The sequence below is a fragment of the Atractosteus spatula genome, chromosome 10, assembly GCF_055471065.1.
Source record: "Atractosteus spatula isolate fAtrSpa1 chromosome 10, fAtrSpa1.hap1, whole genome shotgun sequence".
Taxonomy (NCBI): domain Eukaryota; kingdom Metazoa; phylum Chordata; class Actinopteri; order Semionotiformes; family Lepisosteidae; genus Atractosteus; species Atractosteus spatula.
The window spans coordinates 17,969,799-17,989,592 of NC_142715.1; the positions used below are offsets into that span (position 1 = coordinate 17,969,799).

Consider the following 19,794-nt stretch of genomic DNA (forward strand, 5'->3'; position numbering starts at 1 on the left):
GCGAGCGCTGTACCATGCAAGCTAAACCCCCTCGTGGGGGTTATGCCTCGGTGTTGCCTAGTGCCGCTTGTTCCACTCTTACCGGGTGCAGTTCACTGCCCTTTGTCTGCAAGGCAGTCGTGTAATTGCGGCTTTCTTGACTTATTGATGAAGGTCTGACTGGACGAGCGAATGAAGCCTCTCCCCCGTCCTCAAGCTCGCTGACAGAATAAAATGGAAAGTGCTGCCGTGGCTCATTGGTTTAGGGGTATGATTCTCGCTTAGGGTGCGGGAGGTCCTGGGTTTAACTCCTGGATGAGCCCTTGTGTGCTCTTTTTGTCCTCGTCCACAAGACTGGGAACTGATATCCACATCACCTTGCAGCATCTGCTTATGGCAAACGATGGAATGTGACTAATGACTGAACGAGCCTGGTGAATACTCATCACGTGGCATAATGAGAGCGTGCAGTCAGCTGTCCAAGGCAGCAACCTCATTGCTCGTTCAAAAGAACACGTACTGAAAACTCATCACCACTATGTCGTAAATGAGCACCGCGATCGCTTGTTGTCATGCGTCCTTACTTGGGAAATGCAGAAGCAAAAACTGCCCTCTCTCAGCCACCGAAACGTGTACGGCTCGCCTTGCACTCTCTGCGCCTCGCATATTTATGGAGCTGTCTGCTCTTCTTTCTGTTGAAGTACTCAAGTTACGGGGCGTACTGCAGACTATGATGTGCTCACTGACAGCTTTCAAGATTTGAAAACTATGAGCTTGATGGCTCAAGTCGAACGAATGTGGTTGTTACGCAATTGATGATCAAACGCACGTATTCTAACGATTCGTGAGAGTATGTTCTAAAGGTCCCTGGCTCGATCCCGGGTTTCGGCATTTTGTTTCATCGCTCCCTTTGTTCCTCTCTCCAGCGCCCCCTGCCTAAAATGACGCGTCCCTTTCTCAGCCCGAAACGCAAGCGATACACCAGCAGCAAACCCTACAGATTTCCGTAGTGTAGTGGTTATCACGTTCGCCTAACATGCGAAAGGTCCCAGGTTCGAGACCGGGTGAAAACAGCCTCTTCTTGCACGCTCCTGCACTTCACAGAGGTCTTGAACCACTAGTCATTTGTTCCCAATGTATTTCCAGTGCCTTCATGCACTCTTGTACCAAACGCACGTTCCTTCTGTACGCGGAGCCGATCATTTGCAATTGGGCTCTGCCGACAGACCAGGATGAGCTCTGTCGGCTCAAAAGCAGCGCAGGACCTGCAAGAACAACAGAAAGATTAGCATCCAGCGGGGGCTTCTTAGTGAGCCCAAGATCTCATCAAGAATCGGCTCCAGCAACAGGGCTGGGCGCATTGTTCCATTCTCCGACCACTCTCGGTGTAAACAAGTCCCTCCTGGTCTCTGCTTGAATTGCACTTTCCTACGTTTGCTTTGGTGTAACTGGCTTCCCCTGCATGGGCGAATGTGAAGAAGATCCTTAGTAAGTCATTGAAAAAACCCGAGAAGAGGTCGGAGTGGCCTCTGTCGTTCATCAACGATCCAGTCAGGCAGTACTCCTCTGTAAAGCGCCGTTCGTTCACATCGATTGGCTTTTTTTTGCCTTCATTCGTGCAAGTAGTAAAAGCAGACGCCCCTATTCTGCCGTGACCCGGATTCGAACCGGGGTTGTTGCGGCCACAACGCAAAGTACTGACCACTATACGATCACGGCGAGTTACCGATACACACGTGGCAGGGCGGAAAAGGCTGTGCTCTCTTCGTGTGACATAATTCGGAAAAGTCCTGACGTTGCATTTCAACTGAGTCCCAGTATACATCGACCCTTCGACACTCTGAGTGACAACTCTCTTGCGTGTTTTCTCTTATTTATGTAGTTTGCTTGCATGATGCCCGGAACAGCGGGGTTGTGTGCTCCCATATGGTCTAGCGGTTAGGATTCCTGGTTTTCACCCAGGTGGCCCGGGTTCGACTCCCGGTATGGGAACGTGTCAGTTTTGCCTCCTGCTTTCCAAAAGATCAGCACCGTGTACGAAGGAGCCGCATTAAAACTACTCGAACGTGCAAAACGTGCGAGAAGAGGGGGCGCTTGTTTCCAGCCGAAACTTCTCGCGTGTGAGACGAGCTGATCATCGCTGCAGGAGGTGGGAGGTTACTCTGGTAGACAGGGCTGACCTTCGGCAATAGGATTTATACTCTCCAAGATGATATTTGCACTTTCTGGAGAGGCGATTTTCTCCACTTCAGTAGCCCGATTTCGTCGATTGCGTGGAGAGGGCTGTAGAATGTGGCGCCGCCTTTCCTGCTCCGTCCATGACAGGCGTGCTGGTCTCTGGAGAGAGAGCACGGTCCATCAGCGCACTCCAATAAAGGCACTGGAAGCAGCTGAATCGCATTGGCGAAGCTCAGCACTGGGCCGCTGGGCACATCTTACCACCGTTTCCATAGTGTAGTGGTTATCACGTTCGCCTCACACGCAAAAGGTCCCCGGTTCGAAACCGGGCAGAAACAGACTTCTTTTGTCGCCACGCACAAAAGGGGATTGGGGATTCGCCTAGCGCTGTGATCGAACAGACCCACTCACCTCTTAGTGTGGCGGGATCTGCACAGTGCATGTCGCAGCGCATCCTGCTTTCACTTCAATGCGCGTCCTGATGTACCCCGGTCTCCCGCGTGACAGGTGGGGACAGGTGACAGGTCCGCGTGACAGGTCCTATACTAACGAGGAAGACATCGCTCTCTCCGACCCCCGGCATCGTGTCCCGACCCACCGTGCTGGAAGCCGACGCGTGCTGTGATTCCTTTACGGAGCAGAAATGACAACCGAGGAGCCGAGAGATCATTTCAGCATTTCGCGTCTGAACGGAAAACACAAACGACCAACTCGGAATGACTTGCCTTTGACGCTTATCAAAGCGTTCTTTGTGCATCGAACAGACCCACTCACCTCTTAGTGTGGCGGGATCTGCACAGTGCATGTCGCAGCGCTCCCTGCTTTCACTTCAATGTGCTTCCTGATGTCGAGTCGTGTGCCGTGCGGAGGCTCTGAAAGCGAGAGCAATGAAAAGGTGCACGACGCTGTGAAAGAAAACAGAGAAGTGAAAGGCAGTCCTTTCTCTAAGGAGGTAAAAGAAAAGCTACTCCCCATCGGGGAATCGAACCCCGGTCTCCCGCGTGACAGGCGGGGATACTTGCCACTATACTAACAAGGAAGACATCGCACTTTCCGACCCCCGGCATCATGTCCCGACCCAGCGTGCTGGAAGGCGACGCGTGCTGTGATTCCTTTACGGAGCAGAAATGACAACCGAGGAGCCGAGAGATCATTTCAGCATTTCGCGTCTGAACGGAAAACACAAACGACCAACTCGGAATGACTTGCCTTTGACGCTTATCAAAGCGTTCTTTGTGCACGACGACTGCGCCGCCTAGCAGATACAAATGGGTTGTACAACTTTGAAGTAGCAAATGGAAGAGGGCTAAGCCTCCTCTCTTTTAGCCCAGGTTCGATCTGTCTCCCAGAATCACCAGGGCGCACACACACACACCCGTGCCGTTGAAGTGCTCTGCTTCATTTCTAAGGGCAACTCAACATTCACTCCTACCCCGAGAACAGAAAAGACAGCTTCCGCAGCAACAACAGCTCAGGTCTCTGCACAGGAGCTAAGCTGCCCCCATCTCCTCTGCTCTGCTCTGCGGCTCCTGCGGAGCGGAGTCCTGCCTGGAGCCGTGTTTGCAGGCGGCGTCTCCCCGCGCTCTGTCTGTGCGTCGTGTCCAAGAACTCCTGGGAGGAAGAGAGAGCCCTCCCACTCGGGGGCTTTTCCACGGTCTGTGTGAGGAGGGGCGGGTGTGTCCAGTAGCTTATCGAGCGGAAGCCTGGGGCGGCGGAGAGCTGTGATCGTGCAGACCTTGAGGTGTCACCTCTTTGTCTGCTTTCCCGCCCCCCCTCCGCCCAAGCTCTGCTCCAGAGTAGCCCGGCAACCCCTCACACCTGCACGTGTCACAACCTAAGGTGTGGTCATGAGACACCCATGGGGTGTTGTTCTGTTCTTGCTAATTGTTTCCTGCCCGTCGCAGGAAGGAGTCCATGCGAGGAAGATGCGCTGGACAGAGCTCAGAGGGCGCAGCTGGGTGGCTTTCCTTCTGAATGACGTTTCTGCAACACTCTCCCGCTCCTCTTGGTGCGCTCATGCCGCAACACAGGAAGGCTGGAGCAGGTGGCTGTGCGCTCTGTGCACCGCCGAAATAGCTCAGCTGGGAGAGCGTTAGACTGAAGATCTAAAGGTCCCTGGTTGGATCCCGGGTTTCGGCATTTTGTTTCATCGCGCCCTTTGTTCCTCTATCCAGCGCCCCCTGCCTAAAGTGACGCTTCCCTTTCTCAGCCCGAAACGCAAGCGAGACACCAGCAGCAGTCCCTGCAGGTTTCCGTAGTGTAGCGGCTGTCACGTTCGCCTAACATGCAAAAGGTCCCCGGGTCGAGACCGGGCAGAAACAGCCTCGTTTTGCACGCTCCTGTACTTCACAGAGGTATTGAGCCACCGGTCATTTGTTCCCAATGTATTTCCTGTGCCTTCATGCACTCCTGTACCAAACGCACGTTCCTTCTGTACACGGAGCCGATCATTTGCAATTGGGCTATGCCGACAGACCAGGACAAGCTCTGTCGGCTCAAAAGCAGCGCAGGACCTGCAAGAACAACAGAAAGATTAGCATCCAGCGGGGGCTTCTTAGTGAGCCCAAGATCTCATCAAGAATCGGCTCCAGCAACAGGGCTGGGCGCATTGTTCCATTCTCCGACCACTCTCGGTGTAAACAAGTCCCTCCTGGTCTCTGCTTGAATTGCACTTTCCTGCGTTTGCTTTGGTGTAACTGGCTTCCCCTGCATGGGCGAATGTGAAGAAGATCCTTATTAAGTAATTGAAGAAACCCAAGAAGAGGTCGGAGTGGCCTCTGTCGTTCATCAACGATCCAGTCAGGCAGTACTCCTCTGTAAAGTGCCGTTCGTTCACATCGATTGGCTTTTTTTTGCCTTCATTCGTGCAAGTAGTAAAAGCAGACGCCCCTTTAGGGAGCCTGTCAGCACCCGGAGTTTTCCCCTTCTGTAAGCTCTCCATAGCCTCTCAGCTCTTCTACTGTCAAATCCCCCTCAAGAACTTCCCTATCTTCTTCAATCAAAACGTTTTCTAGCTTTGAGGTAAAAAAATGAATTTCTTCATCCTTTACCTCTGTAGAGCTGTACAGTCTTGAGCAGAAGTGTCACGCCCTCTGCAGCCAGAGGGCGGTCCTTCTCTGTCCTGTCCCTAGTTTCTGGTCTGCTGTCCTTCCTGTCCCTCTCTTTCCCTTGGGCTAAATATTTCCGGGTCTTGCACTCTGTCCTCGCTCAGCACTGACGTTCGGATGTCCTGAGACCCGCCTAGCACCAGGGCACCCCACGTCCGCTCCCTGAGGGCACAGGTTTCTATACGGCATTCCTGAACTCTTTGCACTAATTAGCCCGGGCCTTTTTCCCGTCTCGCCGCTACGCATATGGGTCTTTTTCCGCCCTCCTGCTCCCCATGGTTAGTACTCTTGGACGTCCGTGACAAGAAGGCCTCGATGCAGGAGATGATAGCACTCAGCTCTGTACTCTCTCTTCCCTCCTCAGCAACTACACTTTCCATGACAGACTTGGAGCCTACCACTTTCCTGAAAAAGAAGCGAGTACACTTCTCATTTTCTTCCAAGAACTGCACTCAGCTTCTTAACAGCACTCCTCGACTACTTTCTTCCGCTATGCTCCGGACATCCTTTTTTAAAAGGGTGATATCCTCGAGCACATCGAAGCCACTGTCTCGTGTAGAGACGTTGCAGCTGCCTCTGTTTCCTGGCTAGCACTCCTCTCCGTCTGGCAGCAGCCTTCCTTCCCTCAGCAATGAAAAAGGCCTTTGTCCTCACCTTCACCTCCTCCCACCACTCTCCTACTGACCCGTACAGACACTGCAAGGACAGCCACTGTGATAGTTTCTCCTTGTAGCGGGATACTACCCCCTCGTTCTCTAGCAGCTTTGTGTTGAGTTTCCAGAGGCCTGGGCCAAAGACAGTCCCGCCCTGGAGTTCCACTCTACACCTTAAAGCCTGATGATCTGAGAAGAAGACAGGCTGAAGAGTGACCCCAACAACTTTCACTCTCTCTGAGACAAAGCAATAGTCAATTCTGGAGCTGCTATTCCTCCCTGACCATGTATATCCTGCTGTTGTGGGATATATACATCTATATGTGTCTGAGAGTTTAAAGTCTTGAACTAAGTTTTGCAGGGCCAGTGAGCTGGAGTCCAATTTTATCGGAGAGCTAGACTGCCTATCTGTGTGCTCTAAGATTCAATTAAAATCTCCTCCCACTATCACGTCTGTGCTACATAACAATAGGGGAGAGAGTGCTTTGAGTAGCTCCACCCTTCCTCCCACGTCAAGTTCTTTGTTTGACTTGTCATTTGCTTTGGCTTTTCGGGACAGTTTGGCTGAAACAAGCACTGCCTCATCCTTTCTCATTTTGAGTTTATTGGCGTAGGCGTGAGGGAAATTCTTAAAAACATGTCCTTCCGAGCCACATAAATTGCACTTTGGCAGCATTGAACAGTCAGAGGCTAAATGTCCCTGTTTGTCGCAGGTCTTGCAGCATTTCACAGTGCAGGACGATGCCAGCTGACCCACACAACCACAGCGCCGACACACCTTTGGCTGTCCCACATGAAAAACATAGCCATTGCAGGCGCCCAGCCGGATTGTAGAGGGCAGGTGCCTTAAGCCTCCATTTACGTTGTCCGGTAGCAAGCGAACCTCGAATTTCTTTGCTCCTGTTTTTACACCGTCAACATCTCTAACCTCAGTTCCATGGTGGACGGTGCAGTACTGGTTAAGCCAGGTGTGAATGTCCTCCCTCTTTGCCAGTTCCGAGAACATAACAACATGCACCATTTTCCTCTCTCTCTGTGTCAGGGGCTGCAAGTTGATCTTCTCAAGTGCAGGAACTTTCCCTCTTTTTAACTCAAACACATCCACACATTGTTTAAACAGAGGATAGGTAGCAAAATACAACCTCAAATGCTTTCTGACCTGGGAGAGCGAAGATGAAATCCAAGTGCCGAGGTTCAAAGCCAAGTTCCTTCTGCAACACTTTTCTGCTGAACTGCATACGATCCATGAAGAGATCATCCAAAAGCTCAAAACGCACAGCATTCTTGTGGGATCCAAAGGTTGCCATTTCGTAAACTGCAAAACAAACACTGCTTCCACAAAACAAGAAAACAATCTAACTACTCCACCTACAGGCTGATCAAGGTATCTCCCCTGCCAGGTAAGTATGAGTTGTACAAGCCCCTGCAAGCGGCCCGCACCCACAGGACAAATCGCGCAGCCTAGGCCCGCTCCTCGCTCCGCACGCCACCGCCTCCTGCTGGGCCCACTCTTTCGCACACTCACATGCCACAAAACACTCAAAAGTGTGGGCAAAACGAGAAAACGAGCGCGCCGTTTCCTACACATCTGCAGTCGCCATTGCGCATTCGCAGCATGTCCCGGGACGCAATTCGGCCTCATTCGCATAACACCAGACCAGCAGATCACTATGCAAGCTCGCGTCGTGCGCCTTGAACTTGAACTTGAAATTGAGCTTGAACTTTATTGCCATATGTAACTGGTACTGGTACAATGGAATTCTTACTTACAGAAAGTCTCTCGATTGTAAAACAAGTGTAAAAAACAAGACAAAGTGCAAACAGTGCATCAAGACAATGTACAAACAAACAATAGACAATGTGCAAGTAAACATGTAGACAGTTTGAATGTAAACAATACAGACGTGTAAACAATGACTGGAGATGTGCAATAGATAAGAAATCATAAAGAGGTAGATGGTGATGGTGTAGGTGTGGTCCGAGGGGGATGGCTAAATGTGTTCGCCAGTCTCACTGCTTGTGGGTAGAAGCTATTGAAGAATCTAGTGGTAAGTGTCCGTATGCTCTTATATCTCTTGCCTGAGGGCAGTGGGGTGAAGAGCTCATGCGCGGGGTGGTGACTGTCCTCTGTGATGGCCAGAATTCTACCACGGCAGCGATCCTCATAGAGCTGTTTAATCTCGGTGAGACCGCAGCCGATGATCTTCTGGGCCATATTGACCATTCTCTGCAGTGCCTTTCTTTCTCGAGAAGAGGTGTTGCCATACCACACGGTGATCCCGTTGGTGAGGACGCTCTCGATGGTGCAGCGGTTCACCATCACATGTATTGGCATCCCCCATCGCTTGAGGCACCTCAAGAAATAAAGGCGCTGCTGAGCCTTCTTCATGATAGAGTCAGTGTTCAAAGTCCAGGTTAGATCTTTAGAGATGTGAATTGCCACACACCGAACAAACACCGGAGCCTTTTCAGCAATTTCCAAAAAACGGGCCTGCTTGCCTGCCCACAAGGCTCCGTCTCTTACCCGCTCTCCAGAGCCTGCTGCCTTCTGTGCTGTTCTCTCGGCACCGCTGCAGTGCACACAACTCCTGCAGCGCGGGGAGAAAGTTTCCACGCTCCGCCGCAGGGAAGGCTCGCTCCGTGCGCACACGTCCTTTCAATGCCAGTTCAACAAGTGCTCCGCATTAGCAGCGTCGGGGCTCCGGCATGTCGCACCTCACCTCACCTTGCACAGCCCCCTCCTTGAATGTCTGGCGCTGGGCATGCCCCGCTCTCCTCCACCTTATCTTATCGCGTGTGACCACCGACAATGGCCACAATGCCGGGGAATGGCACCTGTAAAGTGTTAATTGGGGCACAGGAACAGCCCGTCTCGTCTCGGGGGCCGGCTTCAAAGACAATACAGCAAACACAGCGGGGCGGGGGAAGAAGACGACACGACACATGCAGGTACATTCAGCTCTGGCGGGAACGAGTCATTTGTCGGTCTTTTCAAGTGCTGGGAGCCGAGTAATCCTTCGCTTGTATCGTTTCTCCCCGGTGACTAGATCTCACCCTGCGACTCTCGAATGGGCTCACCCACAGCAGCCCAGCAGGTGTGAGCCTAGCCGGCACCCGGATGGGAGATTCCCCCCGGAAAAGCTCAGGTTGCTGCTGCTCCTGCAAGAGGTGTGACTGGGACCAGTAGGGAGCGCTCACCCTGCGGTCTGTGTGGCTTTCTTATGCCCCAGCATCCTGATGGCGACACTCTGCTGCACAAACAGGCACCGTCCTTCGGGGGAGGCGTAAAACCGAGGTCCCGACCCTCCTTGGCCATTAAGAAATGCCAGTGCGTCTCTCAAAAAGAGACGTCGGGGTGTCACTCTGGTGTTAGTGTTCCCCTTTACCAATCAGTCGGGGTCTCTTCCTAATCCCTGTCTCATATGTAACAATCAATGACGAGGCCCCCCTGTCCCGCGATACTATACTTGTCTCCTGGCCGCTGGCTGGAGCCGTGAGATTTAGTACTCGCACAAGAGACCGGGGGCAGAGCGCGAACGCGGTCCCTCACCCCCCACAAAGTGTGCGCTCCAGGTTCTCTCTCGGGGCTCTGCAACACAGCAGAAAGACAGCGAGAAGGAGCCTCTTGCTCTGATGCCGCAAGGCCACAAGAGGGCGGAGGCGCCGCGCGCCCGGCTGACGTGTTGGACTGGTGCGCTTTATGTGCTGAAATAAACACGCGACAGCCCAGAAATGTTTGGAGTGCTGTGCACTGGAGGTTTTTGTCTTGTGAAGACTTGCCTTGTGCTCCCCCGAGCAGTTTGTTGGTTCTCCTCCAGTGCGGGACAAGCCAACACAAGGGAGCACATTCGCCAACATCCAGGTACGCAATGCGATTTGGAAAGAAGCTCCTTTCCAAAGAGTTGCACACGAACGATCCTTCAGTCCCACTCGGGGGGCACGGAGCTCCAGCCGCACACAGCTTCAAGTAGCGAGTCAGGCGCCATGGCTTTCACTTGTGGCCACACCACCCTGAATGTGCCCGATCTTGTTTGATCTTGGAAGCTAAGCAGGGTTGGGTCTGGTTAGTACTTGAATGGGAGACTGCCTGGGAATACCAGGTGCTGCAAGCTTTTGCTCTCTCGGCCAGCAGGGGTCGCCATTGGTACCGTAGGCTTTGGGAGGAAAACCAGGAGGATGGAAAGGTGATCTATAGCCTCATCTCTAGAGATGTTTTGTTGCTATGGCATGTGTGTGACCCATATAAAAAAAAAAAACATTTGTAAAACGAATATCGAAGCTGCCTCTAAATCTGCAAATGAAGATGAGTCGATAAACCACTTGTTTTTCGTATAACTATACATACAGATGCAGCCATTCAAAATGCGTGCGTTATTTTGCGGCATACCCCGGTGGGCGTGGCGCGGCATCTCGCAGTGTCACGCAGTGTGACGTGTTAATCGCGCGTCATTTGACGCTCTGCCGGAAACTATCCGGCGTCACCTTGTAAAACCGCCAGGGGGAGCTTAACCTCTCATGTACAGCATTTGAGCCTTTAATTTTGAACAGTGTATTACAGCATGTTAATCTTCAGTCATTAAAATGTTGGTATATTTTATGAAAGCAAGATTGCTCAGTTGGACAAAAGTACACAACCTACCTTTATCAGAAATATTTATGCATCAAAGCCTTTACCGGAGATATTACTAATAGTATTAATAATGGATGACTTTGGACAAGCTGTATACTCAAAGTATAATTTCTTTAGCACATTTGTACAAGCACTTGGAATCTGTCCAAGCCATACTTTGTCAGGCATTTTGTTTTACTTCAACGGGCATAAAAACTTCCTTGCTTTTAACAGGGCGTTTCATAATTTCTAACTACGAAAATGATTTAAAATGCGACACCTATCATTCAACTAGAGCTTAAAATATCACAAGGAAAAATACACACCGGTATTCCATTTCTCCCTAAACATTGTAAGCTTCGAAGTCTTTAACTAACGTGATACCGGAGTCAACAAGCATACTTTTAGAATTTGATTAAAAGGGAATATAATATGGAATCGCGTATCTCAAGAATTTAATAACGGTATGAGTATATCCATGTACTGCGGCAGGGCTGTGTAGGGCTGTTTCGCCTGCCTGCTCATGCGAGCTGACTGTAGCCGACTGGTCTAGGTGCGTGCCTGCCAACGGGCAGGGTGTGTGCTCGAATCCAGCTGGTGCTGAACCTTCCAGTTTTATTTATTTATTTTTTAATCGCGTAACATATTACCGTATGCAAACTGTACTGTATACAGTATGTATATGTATATTTAATGTCTTAATTGTGCCCGTTTAATTGAATTTTAAAAAATTATTTAACACGAACATTAAGCTGTTTACATCTTCCGCCTGAGAACAGTCACCCGTTGCTACCCAACGCAGAATGGTGATTGGCTGACACCATCTGACACCCCTCTGATTGGAGAAAAAAGACGTGCTAGTTTGCTATACATACTGTAACAGGAAGAGGATTTCTTTCTATTCAAAACGTGTACTTTAAAAGTTTAAGAAGTAAAAACCTTACAGCGTACACAGATTTCTAAACTGATCAGGATCGTTATCTTTGTCTTATGCATAACAATATTCACCGCTCTGTGCAGCAAATTAATAATAAACTTTATTTTATATAGCGTTTTAAACGAATAAGTAATTAGATTGCTCATAAACCTAATCACTTGCTTTTTCTTTTTATTTAGGCTCAGATTTCAACTATAGATCGTATTATTAATACCCTTGGTGATACCCCTTGGTGTTTCTCTCGCTCTCTCTCGGGTCACCTGATCATTAGCTCGAAAGATTTGAGTGCTTTGTGTATATTCTAATGGTAGTGGGGGCAGGGTGTGTGGGAACAGGTTTGGTTGAAATTGCATTGGAGATCTATGTTCTTCACACCTGAAACATTTTCTCTGAAAGCATTTTCTTCGCTGTTTAACCGATCTTGTTACAGCATGTTACAGTTTACTATTATTAACCATATTAATTTTAAGTGCTTAATGTAAAATCTTGTAAAAATATATTTTCATTGTTCAAATATACATTAAGTCTGACTATCATATAATAAGTTAAATACAAAACTAAAGAAAAAATAGGGTTAAATATAATTCAAAATATTTTGCTAACAATGTTAACTGTTTATGAATAATAAAATGTATTAGCTAAGGCGTAGGATGGCACAGTTGTTAGTATGTTTTTTGTTTTGTTTCTTTTTCATAAATACAACAGTAGTACCTGATGTCTCAGTGGCTTTCAAAATTAAATTATGCATGCAAACCTGTGAACTAGAAAGATAACTAAGATATCCATCCATTTATAATGGTGGCAAAGTGGTTAGCATTGCTATCTTGCAGCACTGGGGTCCTAGGTTCAATTCCTGCCATCCTGTGTGTGTGGGGTTTACATGTTCTCTCTGGGTTACATGGTTTTTCTCCATATGTGTGATATGACTCCCTCTCGCACTCCAAAACATACTGGTAAGTTAATTAGTTTATGGGAAACCTGGCCCTGGTCTGTGTGTGTTTGTGTCTGTCTGTCCTGTGATGGACTGGCGCTATGTCCAGGGTGTATTCTGCCTTGTGTCCGTTGCTTACTGGGATAGGCTCCAAATCCTCTGTACTGGATAAAGAGATTAGAAATGGAAGTAAAGGCACTGTGTGGATGGAACTATACACAGTGTTAGAAACCCACTATGAAATGGCAGCATCTCACTGAGAATAAAATATTTTTTACTGCTGGCTTAAGGAAACAGCCTTTCCACCTCTCTTGCACATCAGTATCCATACCTAGTTATTTAAACAAATTGCCTCTAATTATAAACATCTTAATATGCTGGCTCTGTGGATCCGCATCAGCTATGTTTGCCCATTCCTTCAATTCATGTGCATCCAACACACAGTTCAATGCCAGCAACTACACATAATCTAAAATACAATCCTTATTTCAGTATCTATGTAAACATATAGTCTGTTAACTTCATCATCTTCATCAAAAGTATGCCTAACCCCATTAGGAAGTGTTCTTGTTATAAGTGTATTCCTCAGCTTTCCCCAAACTATCTTCTTCTTGCCAACATCTCTAGTCTTTTATCCTGCAATAACTCAGCCAACACTTAAATCTCCAAAAGCTGCTTGTGTTAATTTCTTTAAATCACAAATATCATGTGTAAATACTGGCCATGTAATACTCTGCATTGTGGAATAATAGTTTATTTTAAAGGGAACTAGAGAAACTAAGAACTAGAGAAATCAAGAAAGGCTTTTTTTCTAGAATTAATAAATGCACATCCTGTTCACTGGGGAAATTATATCCACACTGAGCAATCTTCAATATGTTCAGAATATGACAGCAAGAATCCTATCAGGGATGCATTACACCTGTTTTCAAGTCCTTGCACTGGTTACCTATCAGATTTCGAGTCAACTTCAAAATCCTTATCCTCCTTATATACTGTCCTACAACTGGTATTATTGTTCTCCGAATTATTGTACTTGACATGACTTCATTCAGCCTTTCCTGAACGTCTATGACAGGCAGAGTGAGTGCTGTTTCTGGTGCGATCTTTTACAGCTGACATTTCACTGTTTTAAACGAACAAGAAATTAGATTGCTCATAAATCACTTATTCTATATAAACACTTTTTTGAGGCCTGTTTAATTGTGTCTGAAGTCTGATGTTGTAAATTTTATTGTTAAAAAGATCCATGAAAATGTCACTACTAAAGTTAGCTGGTACTGTTGGTACTGTAAGTGGCAAGTAGAGCTCATATTTTAGATTTTGTGTAGTTGCTAGCGTTGAACTGTGTGTTGGATGCACATGAATGAAGCGACGGACACAAGGCAGAATACACCCTGGACATAGCGCCAGTCCATCACAGGACAGACACAAACACACACACACCAGGGCCACTTTAAATCTAACCTCAGAACCTTTCTTTTCAGAAGACTTAGTGTCTGTATCTGCTTCATTTTCTAATTTTGGTAGCACCTCTACCTGCTTGTCTTTCTTATATGCATTTACTTTGTAATCTGTGGTCCTTTTATCTGTTTTTACATCTACTGTATTGCTTTGAGATGCCACCTTTAATGGTGATATATCAAATAAAGTTTTTTATTATTGTTATAGGGAAACATGATCAGATTGTCCCTGGTTCAGAAAAAAAAGATCTAAAGTATACTAGTTTGTCACTCTTCTAATTCCCTTTGCTAAATGACTTTTCATACTAATCTGATCAATCTAACTGCCAGTTTTCTGTGCTTTCTCTATCCTGCTAGATTTGCAATTATTCTGAAAATTTTCATCTTGAAATAACTAATTTCTAAATACCTTTTTCACTGTTAACATCTTGCAGCAACTCTGCGACAAAATATACACTCTGACAGTTCATCCTGCTACCAACATTAAATAAAACAAATCTTAAGATTTCTATATTTATGTCTTTATTTAGTGGTTTCATTAGTGACAAAGGCTAAACTTTCTTGGAAAAATGTCTTTTATGTGTTGCGGAAAAAACTGACTTGCTTTAACAAAATATGTTTACAAATCCTTTCACTTGGCATTTTCGTAGTTAGAAATTATGGAGCGCTCTATTAAAAGCAAGGGAGTTTTTATGTCCGTTGCAGTTCTTTTGCAACATGAATATAATTATATCGTTATTAATTTCTTGAGATACGCGATTCCATATTATATTCCCTTTTAATCAAATTCTAAAAGTATGCTTGTTGACTCCGGTATCGCGGTAGTTAAAGACTTCGATGCTTAAAATGTTTAGGGAGAAATGGAATACTGGTGTGTATGTTTTCTTTAAAGTACCGATACCAGCCATATACTGTATGTTTAAGTTCCAAAATTAATATCGTTTATGGACTTCACACGCGTTGCAGTATGCTCCTATTCTTTTTATGCTCAGGCACAAAGTAAAAGGGGATGCTTCATATTGCTTGACTAATTTTAAAAACTAAGTTAGAAATGCAGACGCTCCCTCGGTGCGCTGCTCTGGTGTGCCGGCTCTTACACAGTGCCTGTCTGCCGTAAGCGTTACAATATACATACCCAACACTGCTTGTACCCATCTGTCATGCAAATAAAACACCTTGAATTGAATTGAATTGAGGGGAGAGGGGGGGAATACTAAAGCCAATACTGGCTCAATACCCTCGATGGGCTTTGACGTGCTAATGCGTTGGTTTAAGAGTCCGGGTGTGGCAGGCTTCCAATGTCAACTCGACTCGATTGGAAGACAATGAACATATTTTGTGATATTTAGAAATATAAATTTGTTTGGTGCGAGTGAGGTTTTATTTAATCTCTGACCAAGGGAAACGTTTCATTTTTTCAAAGAAATGTTTGTTAAAAAAATAAGTCATAGTTCTATGGGATTCAATCACAGACCATGTGACATGGGAGTCACGAAACTACTGTAACACACAGCGCCACCAGATTTAATAACGCAATAAAAACGCTATAAAATAATGTGACTAGGCACAGAAAAAGTTTACAGCACAGTACGATAATAAATGCTGACCATGACTTTAGAAGCATAAATTACCTTACACTCAATTTAAACACAAGCTGTCTTTCTGTATGAACCTCTAAGCTGGTTCATACAGAAAATGTAGGAATGCATTAGCCTGATTATGATTAAAAAACACATAATTAAACACGCGTTTGCGATTTAAATCAGAACACGATTTAAATCAATATAAATGTTTATATTGTAACGCATACTGTCCAGCCTCCATTTCTCTATAAAAAATTACTCTGTTGCACACACACACACAATAGAAGGAGGAACCGCTGTCAGAAGGGAAGATATGTTCAAAATATCGCAAATATCGATCATGTTGCGATATTTTGAAATATAAAAGTCAATTGATTGTCCATAATATCGCTATTCTATTTTTTCGAAGAAATGTTTGTTAAAAGAAAAGTCCGGTACCAGCTGGATTTGAACACACAACCTACCAGTTGCTAGGCACGCACCTAGACCAGTCGGCTACAACACAGCTCGCATGACCAGGCAGGCGAAACAGCCCTACACAGCCCTGTCGCAGCACACGAATACCATTATTAAATTCCTTAGATACGCGATTCCATATTATATTCCCTTTTAATCAAATTCTAAAAGTATGCTTGTTGACTCCGGTATCACATTAGTTAAAGACTTCAAAGCTTAAAATGTTTAGGGAGAAATGGAATACTGGTGTGTATTTTTTTCTTTAAAGTACCAAGACCAGCTATATACTGTATGTTTATGTTCCAAAATTAATATCGTTTATGGCCTTCACACGCGTTACAGTATGCTCCTATTCTTTTTATGCTCAGCTACTAAGATTTCCCTTCATTGGTAAATTCAATATCTACAACGGGCACAGCAAAGACGTTTTTACTGTAAGTCTTTCTACGACAGACCAACGGACCACGAGTGCCCCTGTCGGTCAACCAATCACTTACTGCGGTGCCGCGCGTCATCTTGCGTCATACTGAGCGACGTCACCTGCGGTACGTGTCTGTGACGCACACTTTGAATGGCTGCATCTGTATATTCATTTATTACTGATTTCATTCATTGAGCACGGATACAATAGAGGTACAGCCATTCACTGTTTGACATGTCTGCACTGGTACAGAACCTAGCAATCAGAAAACGGGTGAAACTGTCTTGAGAATTAGCATACAGTACCGCGGCCCCCATGACCAGATAAAGGCTAACCTCGATAATCAGCCTAAATAATGCAGACTACAGCAAAACGACTGACTTTGAAAAGGGAACGAATGTCCTTAAGGAGTAGTGTAACCAGCTTGAAATGCTTCTCCGGACCTCTAACTAAAAGAAACCGGGAACCAGCAGTGGCATCGACTCCTTTCGAACTGGGATCCTATCGCAGCTCGTGGTGTCGTAACTCTTCCCTATCTGATATTGGACCAAGCACATCAGGGGAGAGCGCGAACGCAGTCCCCCACTACCAGAAATTATGCAGTCGAGATTCCCACATTTGGGGAATTCGCAGGGGTCAGCACAGCCGGAGTGCAATGGCCGAGCCTCGCCCTGGGTGAACCGATTTTTTAAGAACTTTATTTTCTTTTCATAAAAAAATACAGGACATCACAAATTAGAAAGGTTTACATTAATATAAATACTTAAAACAAGATATATGATCACATCTCATTACATTTTGACACGGTACCAGTTACATAGCAACAATTTTCTTTTTTTCTGGTGCAAATCACATTCTTTACTTAAACATGATAATGTTTTTCACAGTTTCTTGAGATATTGACCTATGCTCTCTATTTCCCACAGATATTCTGCTTTCTCCCTCCCTTCTCTCCACAGATCTCTGAGGTAATAGTTCTCTCGGGTGATGAACAGGGCCAGGCTACCTTCTGCCTTGACTGGGACCTCGATGCCTTTGAACAGCCCCATGTTCCTCACTCTCCACAGGGCGTCTTTCCCACTGTTCACCACGGCCCAGATCCTGTCAAACACGTCAGGAGGAAGTTTGACAGGAGAGATGCCGTATATGACGAAAGCAGCGGTCAGGGTAAATTGGAGCGAGAGAGCTTGCAACCAATCTTCAAACTGTGCCCAGAAGGCCTTAGCAAAAAAGCAGGACCACAGGAGATGGGTCACAGTCTCCTCCTCGCCGCAGCCCACCCTAAACAGCGAGGGCTGGGGGTGAGGCCTCTACGGTACAAGAAAGTTCGGACCGGTAAGCACTGGTGGACGACACTCCAGGCTAAATCTCTGTGAATGTTGCACAGAAACTTAGAGGATGTGTGTTTCCACACCTTCCTTGTTTGGGCTGATGTTAAAATGCCCACAGGGGTCTGCCTATTCTTCTGCGGTGCAACGAAATCTTCCAGTTTTTGGACGCTGACATCTCGGAGGGGAATATGGCCAATTGGGTGAGATCTTAGAAAACTTTTAACTGTCCCATAAATTGCAGGGCATGTGTCAGAGAGTGGGACATCCAGCTTGGGTCTGACACCCCACACTCTGAACACCTCCCTACCTACCCGGAGCCTGGCAAAATAAGTCCAGGTACGCGCTTCAGGTGCTGTTGCAAAGCCTCTCAGCACAAAGGCCAGGAAAATGCACAGCAGCTTCGTAGCAATATCTGGGACAGACTTCCCCCCTGAGAGTAGCGGCCTGTACATTATTTCCCTTCTGAGTCTTTCCTGCTTCCCACCCCATAGAAAATGAAACATCCATCTCCTCAGCATCGCCGCAACACGGTGTGGGATTGGGAAGGTAGAAGCCAGAAAATTCAAGATAGGCAAGAGCTGGGCTTTGATGACCAGCACCTTCCCTGTCATGGTGAGGTCTCGGTCCTTCCATTGCGTCAGTTTTTTGTTTAAGATTGGCAATTTGTTCTGCCAATTTACTGTTCCCATCTCTTCTCCAAAATACACCCCCAGGACCTTAATTCTCTTCTCTTGCAGCCTGAGATCATGTCCTTCTTTTGGCTCCCTCCAGTTCTGATAAAAAATCTCACTCTTAGATTTGTTAATTTTTGCGGAGGTTAATCCACTTTCTCATGATGGGGCCAAACTTCATGTGCTCAAGTACCGATGTTAAGTACTGCCGGTTTAGGTGGTCAAAGGCCTTTTCTAGGTCTACACCTAAAATGCACAGAGGGAGGGAGCGGTCCTCTGAGTACAGACAGACATCCCTCAACAAGGCCAGGTTGTCGCTCATCAGGCATCCTGCTATCGCACAAGTCTGTTCTTTCCCTACCAGTGAGGTCACTACATTTTGTAGGCACAGGAAAAGGGCTTTGGACAGGATCTTAGTGTCCACGCCTAACAGGCTGAGGGGTCTCCAGTTCTTTATGTCATTCTTTGCTCCTTTCTTAAACAAGAGAGAGATAGTGCCTTCTCTTAAGGAGTCAGGCAGCAATTCTGTCATAGCTTTCCTCGAAAAGGAGCATTAGCGGATCCTGAAGCAGATCCCAAAAGGTGCAATAAAATTCCTTAGGGAGCCCGTCAGCACCCGGAGTTTTCCCCTTCTGTAAGCTCTCCATAGCCTGTCTCAGCTCTTCTACTGTCAAATCCCTCTCAAGTACTTCCCTATCTTCTTCACTCAAAACGTTTTCTAGCTTTGAGGTAAAAAAATGAATTTCTTCATCCTTTACCTCTGTACAGTCTTGAGTAGAAGGCCTCGATGCAGGAGAGGATAGCACTCGGCTCTGTTCTCTCTCTTCCCTCCTCATCAACTACACTTTCCATGACAGACTTGGAGCCTACCACTTTCCTGAAAAAGAAGCGAGTACACTTCTCATTTTCTTCCAAGAACTGCACTCAGCTTCTTAACCGCACTCCTCAACTACTTTCTTCCGCTATACTCCGGATGTCCTTTTTTAAAAGGGTGATGTCTTGAGCACATTGAAGCCACTGTGCAGCATCGTGTAGAGATGCTGCAGCTGCCTCTGTTTCCTGGCTAACACTCCTCTCCGTGTGGCAGCCTTCCTTCCCTCAGCCATGAAAAAGGCCCTTGTCCTCACCTTCACCTCCTCCCACCACTCTCCTACTGACCCATACAGACACTGCAAGGACAGCCACTGTGATAGTTTCTCCTTGTAGCGGGATACTACCCCGTCGTTCTCTAGCAGCTTTGTGTTGAGTTTTCAGAGGCCTGGGCCAAAGACAGTCCCGCCCTGGAGTTCCACTCTACACCCTAAAGCTTGGTGATCTGAGAAGAAGACAGGCTGAAGAGTGACCCCAACAACTTTCACTCTCTCTGAGACAAAGCAATAGTCAATTCTGGAGCTGCTATTCCTCCCTGACCATGTATATCCTGCTGTTGTGGGATATATACATCTATATGTGTCTGAGAGTTTAAAGTCTTGAAC

General features: G+C 46.7%; 1 protein-coding gene, 2 non-coding genes and 1 pseudogene across 3 annotated transcripts in view; 3 read left to right on the forward strand and 1 right to left on the reverse strand.

Moving 5' to 3' along the window:
- Positions 1-19,794, forward strand: part of LOC148825579 (scavenger receptor cysteine-rich type 1 protein M130-like) — a 97,305-nt gene that overhangs the window by 53,271 nt on the left and 24,240 nt on the right. The gene's annotated exons all lie outside the window — the stretch shown is intronic.
- trnae-uuc (transfer RNA glutamic acid (anticodon UUC)) lies at positions 1,900-1,971 on the forward strand. The gene has a single exon. It is a non-coding gene; the product is annotated as a tRNA-Glu (tRNA).
- LOC148825582 (5S ribosomal RNA) lies at positions 9,911-10,029 on the forward strand (annotated as a pseudogene).
- On the reverse strand, positions 16,875-17,037 carry LOC148825583 (U1 spliceosomal RNA). Its single transcript, XR_016092139.1, has one exon. It is a non-coding gene; the product is annotated as a U1 spliceosomal RNA (small nuclear RNA).